Source organism: Melanerpes formicivorus, unplaced genomic scaffold (assembly GCF_026170545.1).
Source record: "Melanerpes formicivorus ecotype bairdi unplaced genomic scaffold, bMelFor1.0.p_v2 SCAF_5, whole genome shotgun sequence".
Taxonomy (NCBI): domain Eukaryota; kingdom Metazoa; phylum Chordata; class Aves; order Piciformes; family Picidae; genus Melanerpes; species Melanerpes formicivorus.
The window spans coordinates 24216655-24236562 of NW_027142357.1; the positions used below are offsets into that span (position 1 = coordinate 24216655).

The 19908-nt window shown below is 39.6% G+C and overlaps 1 protein-coding gene across 5 annotated transcripts in view; it reads left to right on the forward strand.

The window, feature by feature from the left end:
• The window catches only part of RBMS1 (RNA binding motif single stranded interacting protein 1), a 146971-nt gene that overhangs the window by 58205 nt on the left and 68858 nt on the right, over window positions 1-19908 (forward strand). The gene's annotated exons all lie outside the window — the stretch shown is intronic.

A 19908-nucleotide genomic window follows, 5' to 3' on the forward strand; every position in this document is an offset into this window, starting at 1 on the left:
GGCACGTCTTTGATGCCTGAGGTGTTACCAGTCCCAGGAAGGCTGTTGCAGCTTAGTGGGGGGAGTATGCAGTTATCTTGGACAATCTGAAGCAATGTTTGTAGATGCCTGACTCCTCCCAAGGTGATTCAGAATCCTGTTTTAGGGTTTGTCTGACCCACAAGAACATTATTAGGTTGTGCTTGTGTCACTGCAACAGTCTGAAATCACTCAAAACACCAGGCAAGCAACGATAAAATCAAATTAAAATCCTTGTTTACAAATGTACAGACAAAAGTACAAAATGCTTAAAATAAGAGGGGGAATAAAAGTAGTGGTAGAGGACCTGAAAGTTTCCTCCACCTTATATGTAGCTCTGTGTCAGGCAATCTCTAGTCTTTCCAGGGAGAATGGCTATTATTGTGCAACCCTGTTGCCTTGGGCTGTGCTCAGGGAAGAAAATGATACACTAATCTGTATTTCTTTTTATATTTAACCCATTTGGAGGGTAAGGAATAGAGGTTGTGGTTTGGTTTTTTTCCAGTTGGTGATGCCTCTTTCACTCAACTTTGTTTTACCAGAGCACAGGTTGTTTATTCTTTCTGTGGAAGTAGTAATGTCTTTTGGACATCACCAGGTGATATGCTTCCTGCCCAGTCTTTGGCACGTTCCTCAGCTGATCACTGAAGAGATGATTGGTGTGTTTCAAAGGAGGTTTCATGGTATAACAGATGAATTTCAAGTCTTGTGATGTTTTTCTTTGTCTTTTACCTATATGTACAAGTTGTTTTAATGCTTTAAACAATTGTGTAACAGATTTTTCTCTGGGCTGCTGTTGGACTGCAGGGTTACTGGCAGCTGTTCAGCCTGTGTGCCTGTCATGGAGCATGGCCATAATGACCCATTTTGAACCAGTTGTATTGCTACATGCATCTGTTGGTTGTTTTGGCTTACCTTGGCTATTCACCTAGCTAAGGTTTTAAATAACCTGTTAGAACCTGAAACTGGCTTTCAAGTGTGTAGTGTAGAAGTAACCTACAGTATGAATTTGTGTTAATGTGTTCCATTGTGGCTGTACTATAGGAGAGGAGGAGCAGAGCATGTGTGCCATGTGTCTGTGAACACATGACATGGCCAGGAAGTGTGAACTTACAATATCCTGCAGTACTGAGGTGCTATAGAGCATATTTTAAAGCATGAGTGTTTTTATAGTAAATAATACCAAGAAGTAATTCACTGCATAGAATTTCAGTTGTGTAAAGGTGCTAGTGAAATTTAGGGCACACCATGGCACCAAGAGCAGAATATAGTGGCTTTTTGGTTGTCTGAAGTGCCCTAGGAGCGCCCTCTGTTCCCACTTACGATATCCCATCATCCTACAGAATTCAAGATGGAACTGGTTAAGGAACTCATTAACCATTTCAGAATTTTGTTGATATTTTAATTGCTATAGTGACAAAATCGGGTTGTCTCTTGAACCAGACTTTGTCAGATTGCCAGCAAATGCACTGTTCTTCGATGTGTGAGGTGTGGAATGTTGTGATTTTGGGGAAGTCACCAAGGGGTGAAGATTGGCTTAGTCATTAGAAAAGGCACTTTGACTTTTCATGTAACCATTCTTTAGATACTGTGAGTTGTTGGGAATTCCCTGCTCTGAAGTTCCTGACCATTTTGTGCTTTCTGTTTTAATGTTTCACTTCCAACTTTATTGTTGTTTTGGTGTTCTTCATGTATGGTTTTGTATCCCAAAATATAAGATGATGAAAAGAAAGATCTAGCTTATCTGCATGTTTTGTCCTTCTGTCAAGACCTTGTTTTGGCATGACACTTTTCCAGCAACCTTCTTTCAAAATTAGTAATTCTGAGAGCTGCTTTCCATCTCCAACTTGTTTATCCCCTGAAATAAGTTCTGTGTTGAGACATTGTCTTGGGTGATAATAAAAGTCCTGTGTCAGCCATACCTATACATTTATCAGGGACTGTACAGGGATTAAGAAGGTGGCATGAAGTTTAAATTGTCCTGGTAATGATGTTTTGAAAAATCTTAGGTAAAATGTTTGGATTTGGCTCTTGAAAAGATATTTGTTAGTAGTGGTTTCCTACCTCCCATAGATTTTATACAGAAATGTAGCAACATCTGGAAGTGGGTCAGATGTTACAGCAATTAGGACTAAATGTCTGAACTATATTTACACATATGCATACATATACAGATGTATATATCTGTTCTCTAAAGATCATAATAGAGCAGATTATTCAGAATGATAAAACTGTGCTCAAATTCTGTGTGTCTCTGTGTGAGTAATTTCTTTACATTCTATAGGAACGTTCATGTGAATACTCTTATTGATATTTCCAAATGAATAACAGTGGCAGAGTTCATTTTGTCATGAAACTGGTCTAGTAAAACTACCTAGAACTCTAGTCTTAGAAAGGAGTAGATGGTTTTATTAGCAGTAGTTGTCTAAACAGAAGTTTAGTGTGCAGAAAGGCAGAGTTAAAACTGTTAAAATATTACTTAGAACAGGAATAACTGCATAAAGTTTGCAGATTTTTTTATCTAGATGAATTCAGTGAATTTTGTGGCCTTATCTTGCCTATAAATTAATTCCTTGAGGTTTTTTTTTCTTTTTTTGGGAAGTCCTTTTTCCAAAATTCCGTTGTTCCATTTTAATTTCAAAGTCAAATTAAATTGCATGTATTCAAATATTTGGTTTATTCCTTTAGGAAATGCAGTGCAGGGTGTTTCACCGTCAATTTACTGTGTCTGTGGTAGGAAACTAATGATGACGTATGAGATTATTAAACATCCAATGGGTGCATTGATTGATAAGGTCCAAAGGTAGGATTATTGCTAAGAAACATGGCTGGAGCTGAATGTACTTATTAATTAGCCTTGGAATTGCCCACAATGTAGGGCAGACCTGAAAGCAGTTGCGCAGGACTATAGTTGTGCAGGAAGTAGAGGCAAGTGATTAATTTATTGTTATCTGGGCAGATTCCCTTTCACTGCAGCGTTTTAAAATGAATTATCCGTTCCAAGTGCATGTATAAAAAGTATTTTCCTTTATCTGTAACTTCCTGATGTATTCAGAGGTTCAGAGCCCCCACCTGGCTACAACCTCCCTTCAGGTAGTTGTAGACAGCAATAAGTCCCCCCTAAGCCTTCCTCTTCTTCTGGCTAAGCAACCCTAGCTCCCTCAGCCACTCATCATAGGGCTGTGCTCCAAACCCCTCACCAGCTTTGTTGCCCATCTCTGGACATGTTCCAGCAAGTCAACATCTTCCCTAAACTGAGGAGCCCAGAACTGGACACAGTACTCAAGGTGTGGCCTAACCAGTGCTGAGTACAGGGGCACAATGACTTCCCTGATCCTGCTGGCCATACTATTCCTGATACAGGCCATGATGCCATTGGCCTTCTTGGCCACCTGGGCACACTGCTGACTCATGTTCAACTGGCTGTCAACCACTACTCCCAGGTCCCTTTCTGCCTGGCCACGCTCCAGCCACTCTGACCCCAGCCTGTAGTGCTGCATGGGGTTGTTGTGGCCAATGTGTAGAACTCGGCACTTAGATGTGTTAAATCTCATGCCATATTCTTGACCTGTGTTTGATGTAGTGTTCATCTCTAGCTATACACAGCACCAGACATGACTCAATTGAAATATCCCTTCCTTTTCCAGAGATGGAAGCTCTCTTACACAGGCGCTGCAGTTGCATGTACCAGCTGTGTTCATGCATGGTGTACTGACTGCACAGTCTTCTAAACGAATTGGTGACTGCTGTAAACACTACTTTTGTGCTTTTAGCTATAAGAAGTCATATGTCCAAGTTAGATGATGATCCAGGCTGCCAGGGTCAGTTCATCTTGGCAGTCAAATTCTTTATATATTTCAAGTGTTGTATTAGCAGTGCATCTGGAAGCTTTCCTAAGTGTTACCTAATTCTTGTATTTTTTTCATTCTGGAATTAACAATGATCTGTAGTGTCTATGAAAATGATTCATTACACAGTCAGACATTCACCCCAGCAGCTATTTGAAGAGTTGCTTCCTTTAATTTTTAAGATGCACCAAGGAATGGCATCTTGCATTTGCTCAGCATGCTGTTGCTAAATGCTTTTTAACATACACTTTTATCTTGACTTCAGAACTAAGTTTCTAGATGTAAAAGGAATTATTAATTATCATGCATTGTGAACTCACCAACATTTTAGTTTTAGACTAAATCATATTGTGTTGCTTGAGTTTGAGATGTCTAAATGACATTTGTAAGCAGCTAAGCTCACTTTTCTCTAAGAATTAAAAATCTTTGAACAACCAACTGCATGAGTTAAAAAAGTTTCTCTCTTGGACTAGACCAAGAGTGAAGTTTCAAAATGGAAGGCAAAATGTGAGGGAAATTGAGTACTATGTAACCGAGTTAGAGTAGCTCTTACTGTTTGCATTATTCAAATATAAATTGCAGATTTCAAGAAGAACAGGAAATAATAAATAAACTAGCCATAAGTATACATGTTTTTCTGGAAGTGCATGCCTAAGGGTTTTGGAAAAGATTGCAATTTGTAAAGAGAAAATAGAATGTTTTCAGCAGTCAGAAAGCATTGGATCTAGTAAGTGATAAGCATCTACCAAAACATCATCCTTTACAAAATGGGGAAAAAATGACTTGGGTTTGTTTCAGATAAGGCTAGAAGGAAAATCTGACCCTAAGGCCAGAGCAGCATTGCTGCATGTGGTATGTACACAGGATTTCACCAAAGCTGTAGCAGACAGGCTTGAGCATGCTGCTTGTTGCCGTACTTGTAAGGGCTTGGTTATAGATACCACAGGTATTCACTGCAGTTGTCTTAGTTTGTGTATGTAAACACAAAGTTGGTTTAATTCTTGATAGTTTGACAACCTAATGCTATTTTGTTACCACTTTCGTGGGTCAGCACCATGGTAAAAGAATCAGTCCCAGGCAACCAGCACCAGAGCAAGAGGACACAGTCTCAAGCTGTCCCAGGGGAAGTTTAGGCTCCAAGTGAGGAGAAAGTTCGTCACAGAGAGAGCTGTTAGCCGTTGGAATGGGCTGCCCAGGGAGGTGGTGGAGTCACTGTCCCTGGAGGTGTTCAAAAGAAGATTGGATGTGGCACTTGGAGCCATGGTTTAGCTGTCAGGTGGTGTTAGGTAGTAGGTTGGATCTCTGGGGTATTTTCCAAACTGGTTGATTCTGTGAGTCTGGACTTCTTTTTTTTTTTTTTTTTTCTTTTTGTGCAACACTCTCTGGGGCAATGCAGAGCACAGAGTGGATCAAGCTGAGACTCATGGGGCCAGCAACTGTCTCCATCCCACTTTGGTCTTCTCAGCCAAACTGAGGCTAACAGTTATTTATTTGCTTCTTCACCAAAGATAGCTTATCAGACCAGCAGATCTAACCACCAGTGTTAAAGCTTTTTGACTTTCTTATGTTGTCCTTTTTGCTATCTGTATATGGTAGACCTCTCAGTTCAGTTTCTACTTCTCGACTTGATCAGGAGTTGGCTTTCCCTGTTAGAACACCTTATCAATAACATTTGAAAGATTTCAGCTTTGGAGTGTTTTTAGTTGACCCTGTATCACATTCAGACCATCAAAGGTCAGTATAGACAAATCATCCCTAACATGCAACTACACATACACTGGGAAGCTCCACTAGAAGTTGCCTACCCTTGGAAATCTTGTCCTAGTTTTTATGGATGTACCTTCCATTTTGGTCTTGCATACCTTAACAGTTTCGAGAATATCATCCTACTGAGGGAGTACAGATTTCCTAATTTATAAATAGAAGCAAACTACCATTTATAAAAGCAGGCTCATATGCTGGATTTTGCTATACTGATTTTAGCAAATGCCTCGCTGTGTTTAAAAAAGTCCCCAGATTTGCTGTGTTTGTAGTACTGTGGTGTATTGACTTTAATGAATGAAATGACTCCATCTCATCTGTGCATCCTTGATCACTTACATTCAGGAAGATATTTACATTTTTATTTATTTACTTTGCATAAATAGGATTAGAGGTACTAATGGGTTAGATTCACTAAGTACTACTACTACTTTTCAATTAATTGTTTCATGTTCCTATTTGTTATGGCTTAAAATTTAAATGAACTCACCCACTTAAACCAGTGCTGAGCAAGTTTATGCTTTAAACAGACTTCTAATGTCAACATCTTTGGGCCATGGTGGTAGATATGCTGCCCAAACTGGCATCCATCAAACAACAGAGCAGTTTTGGTAGAAGTAACCTGGATCTGTTGAGGCTGTTCCAAGCAAATAGTAGCAAACCCAGGTTGAATAGGATTCAATAGTGTTTGTACTGTACTAACCATTGTGTTCTAGAGTTTCCTAGTCCCTATTTTCTCAAAAGGTGCTTTGAAAGTTATGTTTCCATTAAGTATGCTGGTAATGAAACAAGTGAGAGATATATATACACACATACACCCACCCCCACCCCATATATATAGATGTACCATCTGAAACTGTCCTTAAAGAAATTAAGTAAATGCTCTTTTTCTATTCTTGTGAATAATTGTCTAGCTGGAGAGAGAAAAACGTATTGGAAGGTATAATCACTGAGTGCAGTGACATACAAAAAGGTGTACTAACTGGAAATGTGAGGAGAGAAAAGCTTGCCTCTGCCTTCTGGGAAGCTAAATAAAGATACAGTTGCAGGATAGGGATTTGGAGATGTCTGAACCCCAAAATTACGATTTTCTTGTCTTCTCTAGTACATAGTTTGAAGAAAGCAGGTCATAAAAGCTTGTGTAAGGAAAAATTATAAAATGAATGATTATGTCTTAGTTCTCAGTGTTCAAATAACTTGTGGTTTTATTTCAAGGTTTGAGTAGATGAGATACACAAATCTAAAATAACGTAGCTGTAATTGCTTTATGTGCGTATAGTCACACACACTTTTTAAAGGCAAAGGAGCAGGGTGGTGGTAAATCAGAGAAACGGGTGTAGTTTCTTGCTGCTTGTCAAGCTACATTTTCCTGATGAGCTGGGGCCATCTTATGTTGTCTGTCCCATTTTAGCAGCATTCTCTGTACTAATAGCAGCCACAGGGTAAGTGTTGTTTGGTTTCTGTCTGCATTGTTGCTTGACCAGATGATCTTTTCTTGATTCTATCTTTTGCAGGAGTTAAATGTAGCTGCTTTCCTCATGCTTAAACTGACTGTAATTTGTTCTGTGTTGCCTGTGCACTGGTAAATCTTAGAGTGCTACACAGGAGAAAGTTGTGCAAATCATTCCTGGTGTGAATGACAACTCCTTTTTTCCTGAAAAGCAGAGGTTGTCCTGCATGTGACTGTCATGTATCTGTAGAGAATGAACCCTTTATGCCACTTAAGCTGAATATTAAGCAAATATTTGGACAAAAAAGTTGAGTGTGGTGGGCTTTAGTGTGGCTGCATAACAATACAAGGTAATTTCTGATAAATGTCCACTGGCTCCAGAAATTGAGAAACCACTGTTCTTGATGGTAGCATTGGTTCTTCCTGCATGCAGCTTTCTCAGCTCTTGCTTTGTGTCCCTTTTGCTGCGTATGAAGCATACTTAAAGCATTGCTGTATTCACTGCCCTCCACGAGGATGCGTCCAACAGCTTGTCCATCTCAAAAGTTGTTAGCACACATGTAACTGTACTGACAGAGTTACGTTAATGAAACTCTTTGGTAAGTGCTGCTGCCATGTCACACCCAGGGACCCGCACCAGGATTTGCAGGGGGTTTGCAGTGCTCCCCTCCTGGATGGGAAATGATACAAGAGGGAAATATTTTTAAAGCAATGAATATCAATTCCAGTTCTTTTCTAACGAGGCATCAGCTTCTACATTTTATTTTAGGAAGCTATGTAGAGTCCCCAGAGTAATTTAAAAGACTTTGGGAATTTCATTTGCAGTCTCATACGTGCTATGCTTGGTCCCATTGAAATCCAAAGAAAATTGGCATACGTGTTGCAGTGTGCGCACCAAGCAGAGTTTGCTCACTGGTACTGCATGGAAAAGCCCTATGCTGAAAAGTTTTGCCAGTATTAGACACTTTGTGTCTTCTGGTCTGTCAGTTTTATACAATGTTGAAATATGTAAAACTCTTGGATGTATTTTCAGCCTGCGTAAATGAATGTAGAGCCTCTGTGTGAGAGTGGAGCTAGACAGATGTGTGCAAGTGCAGGGAAAGGACAACTCCTTACATAATGAGTCTGATTATTTATAAAGTTACTACTGATCTCTTGTTGAAAACAAGTGCTTTGCTAGTTTAATGATACTTGCCTGCTTGTGGTCAGTTTGGTGTTTTTGCCATGCAGGAGATTCATTGTTATGGAGGTGTGGTCACCCTGCTGTTAAGAATTGGAAGTGTAGGCCGTGTGTATGTGTATATATATTAAAAACATATGTATTTGTGGGTGTGTATGTGTATGCCACTAGGAGCGTGGTCTCAGCCATGGGGTCCTTGTACATCAGAGTACCATGACAAATTTAGCACAAATGATTCCACTTCTTCTGGAATTTAGTTAATTGTCAGTTGCACCTGCACTGTAATTGTGAGGGTACCTTTTGGTTTCCATTTACATGAGTGCCGTGTACAGAAGGTCAGGGGGTACAAAAGCCTGAAGTTATTTAATCTGTGCTGTTAGTGTTTATGAATTGGGTATGTGCTTTCCTAGTTGTACCCGAGACTTGCTTTAATACTTTACCAATAATGTTGCATATATACTGTTCCAATGTGTTGGTCATAGTCAGATGGTATCTGCTGCATCTTGTAATATTGCAGAGTACAAGAACCGAAAGGGCACTTTTTGAAATTTTAGAAGAGAGTAGCAAAAAGATGAGAAAAACTTTCAGCCCAGCACAGATTGTGCTGACCTCACTTTTATAACAGATCCTTTAAAGGACTCTGGAAATACTTGCAGTGGAGTTAGTAGGAAGGACAGTGTTACTTGGAGTATATTTTCCTCTTGAGCAGCTCCTGGAGGAGTCATTGATTCCCGTGGAAAGTGTTGTAAGACGCCACAGTTCTCACTGAGTTTGGCTTAGCTGTAACTTGGCATAAGCATACGACATACTGCTGAGCAGTGGAATTGGACCTTCTTGGTATCAGTGTTACAATAACTTTTGTGTTGTACTTGTACAGTATATCTTTACAGGCTTGTTCTTTGCTGATACCTATATGATAGTTAGGTCTGGAGACACAGAAATGAATTAGACAACTAGAAAAGGAAAAATATTTGCAGTTGAAGTAGGAAGGATAAAATGCCTAAACTAATCTCTACTTTAAAGCATAAATTGTGCAGCTCAAAAGAGCTTGTTTATGGGGTCATCTGGTTTCAGTCTTGATGAAGGAAGTCTTACCAATCTGCCTTTTTCCACATATTTTTTTCCTGACATACTGCCTTTCCTCCAGTTGGAGATAACTGGAGTTGCTGGCTGCAGTGAAATGGGCATGAGCAATCAGAGCAAGATTAAGATTTAGGAATGTAGAAGAAAGGGCCAGAGCTAACTGCCTGCATTGTCCCATCTACGCTGTCAAAGAATGCAGCAGGAGAAGCAGGAATAGGGTGGGGTATACTGCACTGGGCTGTGTATTAAATACTGGTGTGACAGGAAGCTTGTTTTCCCAAAACCCCCATACTTCCTCATCTTCAAAACAGAAAGATGCACAGCAACAATGCTGCTGCTTTGCTGGGTGTAGTGTACTGCCCATAATAAACCAGTAATCCTAGACAAAGGGATTTTGATGGTAATTGATTCCCTCATACATGGTCGGGCACAAGTTCTTCAATTTATTTTTTAACTTGAATAAACATAAAATGACATAGCGGATCCCATGTCAGCCAAAAGAGCCATCTGTGGTCTAACTCTGTGACAAACAGTATAGCAATAATTCCAATGCCACCAACGGTGTGGAGTTTGCCAAAAAAGCAGATGCTTCTTTTGACATGCATCTTCAATGTGGTGCTGTTTCTGTCCTGTAATTGCTGTCATTGGAGAGGGGATAGGACAGCCAGATGAGCAGAATGATGAAATTGTAGTTTTGGCAGAAAAACCTCAAGAGTTTGGAAAATAATACAGAAATAAAAAAGGACACTTTTTTTTTTGTAACAAAAAGCTGAAATAAAACCCTGCAGAATTCTTCTATGTGTTGCATGAAATGTGTGACATTTTAAAAATAAGAGACAATACTTGCAAGAACTTACTAGAAATCTAATTAGAGTCTAATAAAATATGGAAGAGCAGTAAATAATGCTTCAGAACTTTTCTGCTGAGTTTTTAACTCTTCACAAGAAAAGCATTTCCTTCTCTATTATTTTAAAGAACTAAAATTCGACCAAACATAACGTTTTTAATGTCCTGCCAGTCTTTGTAGCACAGCTGTGCAAGCAGCTCTCTGAATAAAACGAGGTGAGTGTCTACATCTCTGTACTGTGCTATTTTTTAACATGATACTTAGATTCAGCAGCAGCCATATGAGGTAAAAAGACTTAGCTGCACTAACCAACAAATACAATGTTTGGCATTCTTTATTCTTAAGAAGAGAACGGCCTCATGAATATTGCATATACTTAAGCCCCCCAAAATACGCATTTTAACATGTCATACATAGAAGTGCTTCAAATATTGTCTGTGTCCTCATTTGTTGGCATTGGAGGTAAAAGTTCACAGCAGGAAGTGACCAAAATGGTGAACAACATAGTAACGGAGCTGGAGATCTGCAGTATTCTAATGGAAAAGTCTGCCCTTTGAACAGAAGTAACTGCCTTCAGTGGTGCAGAAAGCTCGCTGCCAGAGCTTAGTTTTGCAGGATGCACTTGGAGAAATGGTTACCTGCTGTACCTACTTTCCTACAAAAAATAGCCAGGGTGAATCGGGATGTCTCATTTTCTATACCTTTAGCTCCCACCTGGTACTGCTGTTTTGGTACAGCACACTATAAATGCACTGAGAGGATTGTGTATTACTTATTTTCAGCTCTTAGTACACTTAGTTCCAGATTCCACAAATAGGAAAAAAAAAATTGTCAGTTTTTCTTTGATTGATTTTTTTTTTTTTTTATTGTGATGGTTTTTAATTATTCTTTCTAATTTTTTTTTAAAAAAAGATAGGAACTTTAATTATCCTAATCAGAGGGGTATTTTCTACTTTGAGGTATTAGTGCACCTTCTGATCTTCAGTCTTGTTTAGGGTAACTTCACTTACTAAGCAGTGGTTAAAAACAACAAGCTTCAGAAGCACCATGAATTTGAGGACTGGGGAGGAGGAGGAAGCGATGGGATTGCTGTGCTGTTTGCTCTGCTTCCTCTTTTCCCATGACAGTGCACACTGAGAAGCTAATGAGTTTATTAGCTTGTGATGCACTCTTATTCCACACCTCAATTTCTGCTATAGTGTGCCTTAGAAAGGGAACTGCTGATCTAGGCGATATTTCCCTATTTTGTTGATGAAACTATCACGTGGGACAGTGCCAGAAGTGTCAGTCGCGATCTCTAGATATTTAAGCCGATTGTTCAATAATTTGTTCCAGAATGTTTCTGGGAATTGCAGTTGGACTAACTGCTGTGAAATTCCCTGGGTCTTCCTCTTCCCTTCAAAAAATTTTAAAAAACCCACCCAACCAAAAAAACCCCTCACAAAACCCAAGGCATCTGATGGCTGACAGAGAAGTGGAAGTATTTATGGGAATTATATATGTGCCAGCTGCAGTTTGACAGGACTCTCTCGCTCTTTTTGTGTGTGTGTTTCCTGGGAATTCAGCAGCTTTCATGAAGCTGAATACTTGCTCTTTTCCTTGATTTCCACCCCACCCCCACCCCCCAATCTGTTTTGGGCTGATACCTACAGAGTTTAAAAATTACAGTAGTGAGCAAAAGTTTCCTGTTTAATGAATGCTTAAGCACAGTCCTGTACACAGAGAGAAGGGACCACTGACGTAGTTTAAAACTCTCTGGGCGTCTTAATACTGTGAGCACCAAAATACTTATGAGAGGCATATATATGCAAATTCTACATTTCTTCACTTTTCCCCTTAAACCTTATAGCTGCTACCTTCAGTGCTCTAAGAAACCTTTTATGTGCTCATCACTGGTATTTTAAAGATGCCACTGGAAACGAGGCCCACACCAATGTGTAGGACTTCCCTGCTAGCATATAACCCACAGCGATCCCTCTACCATCACACAACCTGTGAAAGAAAATTCATATTGAGTAATTTTTTTCACTTGGAGTCTGTAAGTATTGTCTTCTGAGCTGCCATTGAAGTGTTAGTGAGCTGTATGTGATTTACCAGCTCTGATGTGACCATCCCTGGTCTAGTCTTGCCCACTCCATGGCACAGGAGTTTGTAAGTTAATTGCTGTTTCAGTTCATAGAATCAGTAAGGTTGGAAAAGACCTCAGAGATCATCAAGTCCAGCCTATCACCCAACACCTCATGATTAACTAAACCATGGCTTCAAGTGTCACGTCCAATCCTTTTTTGAACACCTCCAGGGATGGTAACTCCACCACATCCCTGGGCAGCCTATTCCACTGGCCGATCACTCTTTCTGTGAAGAACTTTCTCCTCACTTGGAGCCTAAACATCCCCTGGCACAGCTTGAGACTGTGTCCTCTTGTTCTGGTGCCGGTTGCCTGGGAGAAGAGACCAACCACCACCTGCCTACAATCTCCTTTCAGGTAATTGTACATGGCAATGAGGTCTCCCCTGAGCCTCCTCTTCTCCAGGCTAAGCAACCCCAGCTCCCTCAGCCTCTCCTCATAGAGCTTGTGCTCAAGACCTCTCCCCAGCCTTGTTGCCCTTCTCTGGGGGGAAAAAAAAATAAAAATCCATCCTCAGGTTCACCTATGGAAACCTTGTTATGACTTTTACTTCCTCTAGATAGTCAGGTTGAAGTATTTATCCTACCACAGTATCTTGGATGTTTCTTTCTGTGGAAAACATGGTAAGATTTTACACCTTGCTATTAACGTGTACCAACTAACGTGTAATACAAGGGAGGAATTATTGCTTGTATTCAATGTTATGTGCTGGACTTGCTGCTTTTCAGAGGGTTGCATGAACACATTAGTATGTGAGTTAAGGCTCTCTGAAAATGAATGTGTTTCCTTCTAGTGGTAATTTGAATCCTCAGGCTGGAACAAAAACTTTAATATGGCCTAAGGGTTTTGATACTGTTTACTCTCTGGATCCTGGGCAAAAGCTCAGGATATATTTGTTATGGTCAAGAAGGAAGTTAGCAGTGGATTCTTTTGTATGTATTGCTCAATGAAAGACTAACTACAAAAACATGAATGTGCCTTTTTGTATAGTAGATCTTAGTACCAAGCTCTCTTCAGGTACTTAAACATTTCCACTTTCTTTTTATGTTCTTTTAATGTGGACTAGCTGTTGGATTTCTGCAGCCTGCTTAAACTTAAATGTTGTGTTTTAGATGTGGTTACGATTCTGTCATGGCCAGGACATGCTACCAATGTATTATGTCAGGGGATTGTCCTTGGAATCCAGGTTTAGAACAGGGAGAAAAGAGTATGCTGTAAGTCACGATGAGCAAGTAGAAGGGGAAAGTGTTGATAATGTCTGCAAAGGAACAGAGTATAGCGCAGTTCAGCACTTGTGTCTCTTTCCCTTGAGATGTTTTTTGTGCTGTGGTATGACTAGTTCCATGTATGCAATACCTTTTTTCTTTGCCTCTGGACTAGGGGTGTCTGTCAGTTGAACACTTTAAAAAACCTGAGAGGCAATAAAATCAATGGAGGATGTGAGCTCCTGGGAATTTTGAAGTTTTTCATTATCACTGAGACTTCGGAAGAGCTACCTGAACCAGGAGGAGCTTACTGCACTGCTTCCATTGCTTGCTCTGTTGTTGCAGCCTCTCCTGCTGTCTCTAAGTTAATTTTTAAAAACATTTATTTCATTTTTTAAGTAATAATAATAATAACAACACACACACACACACACAAACTCTCCCATGCACACCCAGTCTTGGAGAAAAGGAAAAAAAGTTTTGGCAGCATCAGTGTCAGTTTTGTTACATACCTCAGTATGGCCAGGATTGTGGTCCCACTTTCTCACTTGTCTTCATGAAAAGGAAGTACATACATTGGAGCTTTCTTTCATTATGAGCATAAGATTGCTCTTGCATTAAGCTTTAATGAGTATAATTTAAATAATATTGGTTCCATCTCCTGTAAAAATAAGGAGATGTGACATTTTATATCAAGAATGGTTTACTTCAGTGTTTACTAACAACAGAAAATACAGCTTTCTGGTAGGAACAAGTTTACTCCTGCTGGAAGGAGTGGTTTATACTCTCACCATCCTGAGAAAAAGGAAGCAATAGAGATGTCAGTGGGGATAGAGCTTGGATTATAATCAGAATAGTCTAGGGGTGCAATTGTTGGGAGCATCTGAGCTGTGACTAAAGGTTTATGTTAGACTTTGTCTTGGTTCACTGCTGCTAGAGCCACTCTCTATGGAGATCTTTTAAAAGAAGCTTGGAAAAGCATCTACTCACCCCTGAATTTCTGTATTTCAAGGAAGGGCTTCTTAAGTGGCTCAGAAAAGAAGGTGTATTGACTGGTTTTATTTTTATTTTGCTGAAAACATTTCTTGTTCTTAAAAAATGCTTCAAATTAGTGAAAATAGAATGGCCTTGAGGGGAAAGACAGTATAAACAAATGAAAAGCCAAAGTGATTTTTTTTTTCTTTATTACTTTCATAGATGCATGATGATATCCATCTATGTTTTTATTTCCTTTTATTTCCTTTAAGTATGAAGAAGATTGTTATCTTGCATTTAGAAAAACAGTTTTCTTATGTCTTGGCTATAACATACAGGCAAGAAAAAGCTATTTTTGTCTTGCAAAGCTCCTTTTAAAACTTGTGTTAAGTAGTCAAATGAAATCTGAGGAGCTTTTTATTTTTTTTTCTCTTCAATGTAGTTTTGTTTGTTTGATTTTCAACATATTTATTGCAGTCCACCATTACTGTAATGACAGCTGTAGCATTTTGGACATAGTTCTTCCATGCCAAGATATGGAAGTTTTTGAGGGTTTTCTGGGAGAAACCCAGGTCTGGATCTCCAGATGCTCCTGGGTTTCTGTGATACTTCATAACGAAGAGTCTGCTTCATGCCAGCTTCCACCCAAGGGTCCTTCCTCTTCCCAGCTGCTAGTTGTTTCCAAAGGAAGGGTGGAATAGGCTTGGATCCTGGGTGAATGATCATGTGTCATGGTAGCTGAGATTTCGCTCCTATACAGTAAACCAGCCCTTGCTGGATAGTTCTGTTGACTCTTGCAATGTCACTGTGAGACCGTGTTCTTTACCTGGGCAAAGAGAAATCAAGATTGGTGGTTTAAAGGAGGAAAAGGGGGCAGGTCTTGGGGTTTTTACTTCCTAAGGAAATTTTCAAAAGGATTCTGGAGGACTCATCTTCTGAGATGCTCTCTATAGTTTACATTGGTATCATCCCGAAAATGCTTAGAAACCATCTGACTTGCTGACTTTTGACAAGTGCTGACAGAGTGAAGAACAATAGTCATAGAACCTCCCTTAAGGCAGAAGATGTGAATACAACAGCAGCAGATCTTTTTATTTCTACTGGCTGACTGCGTACTGGACTTGGAGAGGCCTCCAATAATTCAATTTTCCTTGCCATAACATTTCAGACATGATCATGGAAACCGTGAAATACAATCATGCAGGACAGTCAAAATGGCATCTTCACTACAGACATGAGTTTGCAGGCTCAGTTAAGGTGCTCGTGAGTTTAATATTTCGTTACCTAAAGGAAGGTGGTAAAGCAACTATCTTAATCAGTGAACTGTCTTTTCTATTAAACATTTAGAGTTCTTTCTGTTCAGGACACGGTTTTGTTTCAAACAACCTCTTATTTCCAAGTTGTGCATTAAATATGGCAGTGTCATGCTTCATTAGATGCAGCCTCTTCTATTTTCCTGAGCCCTTGCTTTCTTTGCACGTGTAAAGATTTGTGTTAAGTATGATAATAAATAAATAAATAAACCAACCCCCAATGTAATCCAAATATTTTTCCGGATTTGTGCACTTTAATATTTTCTGTCACTGTCACACACATCAACAAAAACGAATGGTAATTTTTATATCAGTGCCAGTTACTGAAAGTGCTGTTTAAAATGCCATTTAATGAAACCAGGGAGGTTAGGCAGTCAGGCAGGGTAAGCAGGTGTTAGAAGCATAGTCATCTGAGCAAAGCCAGGCAAACACCAATGACAAGATTTTTTGAAACTGTGACACGATTCAAGTAGCAGTTCCGGCTAAATCAGATAGTTAATGTGTGCTGTGATTTATGGTTTGAATTTAGAGTAGATGTGTGAGAACTAACCCTGTTGTTAAAAGTCACAGTACTTTTCCCATCAGGAATTTTAACTGAGTGAAGAGACTCATAATTAAGCACTAGCATGTTATATAACTTCATAGACACTTAAGTGGATTGTTACCATAATGGTCACCCTCTGTTACGAGGCAATTGTTACCCAAGTTATCTTATGCTTGTTGGAGTTTCCTTGGACTTTTGTAGTGTGATGGCATCAGGGATCAGTTATCTCTCAAGGCTCAGGTCAAAGGAATTTCTCAAGTTTGTTCTGTTTTCTTTTGGTGTCTGCATTTTTTGGGGGCTTTTTTGGGTTTTTTTTTTGGGTATGTGACAAACAAAGTTCTCTGTCCTGTTGGTGAAGAGTTGCTTCTCCTCCTTGGCTGGCAAAATCCTGCTCTGACTCATTTCCAGTCCTTAAACAGAGTGGTTTATAAGAAAGACAGGAATGCTTCATATGAAGATAAGTGTATTCTCCAGTTGTTTTTCAGTACTTATGATCATATTTGAGCTCTGTATTGAGATGAAAACATAGGAAGGCAGTTTTAATGTGTTTAAGGCACTCCATGGGGACTGTTCCATCATAGAGCTTTTCCTAATGAGTATCTATGGTTTTCCCACTGCTGTGGTCAGGCTGTGGAGGGCTGGAAGGAAGATCCCTCAGAGATCAGGTGAGGGTGCTGGAAGCTCCTCGCAGCTGGCTCCAGAATGGGATGGAGTGATCACACAGTGTATGGGATGAATATTCTGTCACTGGCCTTTTTATCTTGGAAGATGACAAGAAGGAAACTGCTGTGGAGAAAGAATGATTACTAATTACCTTTGGGAGTGAAGTCCAAGGAAGAATTGGCAAACCAGTATGACAGTGATAATTCTTGTGAATAGGAATGTTGTCACAAGAAGAAATGGTCTGCTACTTAGATTTATTCCTCCTCTACTTGCCTTCAGTGTTTTAAGATGCAATGCTTAAAAAGAAAAGTTAATGAATGTGGATTTATGTATGTTACGTTATTGCAAACTGTTGTGAAGTCCAGACGATACAATCTTAAGAACAGCTTTTGATGAGAATTTTCAACAAACTACAGTTTGTAAACCAAAACTTTTCAAAATTTATTTCAGTTTTTATAAAATCTTTCAGTTAATGTTCATGAAAGCTGTTTCTAAACAAACAACTCCAAACCTTGGCCTGATTTCCACTGCAGAACATCTTGCCAGCAAGCACTGTATTAGCCAGGGGTGTGGAAAAAAGTCATACATCCTCGCTGACATCAATATGTTGGCAAAACCCCAGGTGTGGATGCAGCTGTGCCGGCAGAAGGGAACTTTTATCGGCTTAGCTGAGGTCATTTTGGGAGGTGATGCAACTACACTAACAGAAAAACTCTTCTGTTGGCATGCAGTGTTAGTGTAGGAGGCTCCGCCAGCTCAGCTACAGCAGTGAGGCTTCGCACCACTGCTGAGCCTTTTGCAATGACTGCAGCTGTGAAAGAAAAGCCTCTTTGAACAAAAGAGGGACCTCTCTAATTTGGTTTTTACAAGTAGTTGTCAATGAGGAACAGAACAGAAAGAGTGATTTGGATGTTAAAATTAAGTTTTAATGCAAAAAATGTGTTTTAAGTTGTATGGGTTTAAGATGTCACTGGCCCTTTAATGGTTGTCTATGTGTCATTGGATTGCAGGGTTTGAAAGCTGCAGTGTACCCAGCATCTGTGTTTTGTAAAGCCTTTGAGGCTGGTAAAGGTAGGAGTTTTAGTGGAAGCAAAGAAAAACTTTCTGTCTGTAAACTTCAGAAGACAACTGTAATCACATTTACATTCCCATCGTATTTGGATGTGACCACTAGCACTAGAGAATCTTTGTGTTTAAATGCCTCAGGATGGAGTGTTTGTTTTACAGGAGGACAGAGTTAGGATTCCTGCTCTTTACACACGCACCATGCATTTTGCTCTCCTGCCTTTGGCCAGCTGGCGACGACATTTTACAAAACTCCAGCTCTTCATAACATAGAAAAATAAAGATTTTAAGGGAAAAACACTGAAAAAAGTAAATGTAAAACCAATGCAAAGATACTGAAACCAGAATAGAGGCTGTTGGTCTGCAACAGTAATGACCATTTAAGGTGAAGGTACGTGTGTTTGACTTCTATGGCAGCAGTATGTGCACGCACAAGGGAAGTGTGCGTTTCCAAACCTTGAACAGAGCAGTTGTGCTTTTGATTACTCTGTGCATTCTGAGAACTCCACAGAAGGTTTTTTGAAGAGAACAGCACTGTGCCAGAATAAGTTTGTTCAGTTTATGAAAATGTTTTGAAACCAGTTGTTCCATCTTTCTGTATTGATTGTAATCCTAAAGATAATCGCTTGATGTTACTGGACGCTGAATGGTCCGAAAGCCTGACTTTTGCTGTTATAGTTAAAATCTGTCAATGTTTCCATTACAAACTTGGAGGGAGGGTTTAATCTTTTTCCCATTTTAAAATCGTGTCTGGAAGAAATTCTAGATGAGCACTTGAACTCCAAGTCTAAAACTTTTGGAAGAAATTTGATGTTTCTGGAAGACTTTACATAAAAGCCAAACCTCCTCCAACCTGATGGCAATGAAGTACTGATCTTTAGTTTTTAAACATTAAATGGTCAGGAATATAGTTAATTGGTTTTGGCAATTTTTAGTTGAATTAAATTAGGCAACAACATTTCTGATTATTCTAGTGAGTGTTGCAGTTTGTTGTTCCAGGCTATTATTGCTCCATTATAAGCTTTGCAATATGCCAAATTGAAACATTTCAAAACCTTCTTAGGGAAATGCAAAAAGGAAACATGTAATTATCATAAAATATCTTGATACAAGGCATGTCTCTGTACTTTTATCCCACTCAAAATTTCATTCCAATTTCCTGATGTTATCTCCAAAATAGTTTCACTTTTCTTATATATTGAGGCTGTAGTTTCATGGATGCTTTAAACTGAAGTAAACTGTAATCCCCTCTTTGCCTGCATGTTCCTGTTCCCTGCCTTGTGACAGCCAAAGCTTTTGTGTAGCACAAAACCACATGTGGTAAACTAGATCAAGATGATGATTTTTTGGTTCAGGATGTGGCTACACAGCTTTCTGAACTAGTCTAAAGAGGATGGCATCAGGGTGGGAAAAAGTGAGTCTACACTGATATCTCACTTTATATTTCACTGTATTTTCCCCCACACTCCCTACTGTGGCGTTCATCTGCAGTTCACAGGGTGGTTCTTCACTATGGGCTTCTTGAGCTGTGAAGGCCTCCACAGGACCAGCTTGCAGCCAGGTTTTTAAGTCAGTGAAAACCCTGTAGTCTTAAGGCTTTCACTGGCAGCTTTAGTTCTCTAATCTGGTTATTGAAGTTCTCTCAGAACACCACAGACACGTTCATTATACTTTGGTACTGTGTCCTGCTATCCTGTTGTTTACGTAAATGATTGTCACTCCAGTACTGCAGATTCTCTAGGAGATTCTTATGTTCCATTTGGGTCTGATTTGAATGACAATAGCCTTACCTTGAGGACTAGGTACCAAGTGCTTGTGGAATTACCTT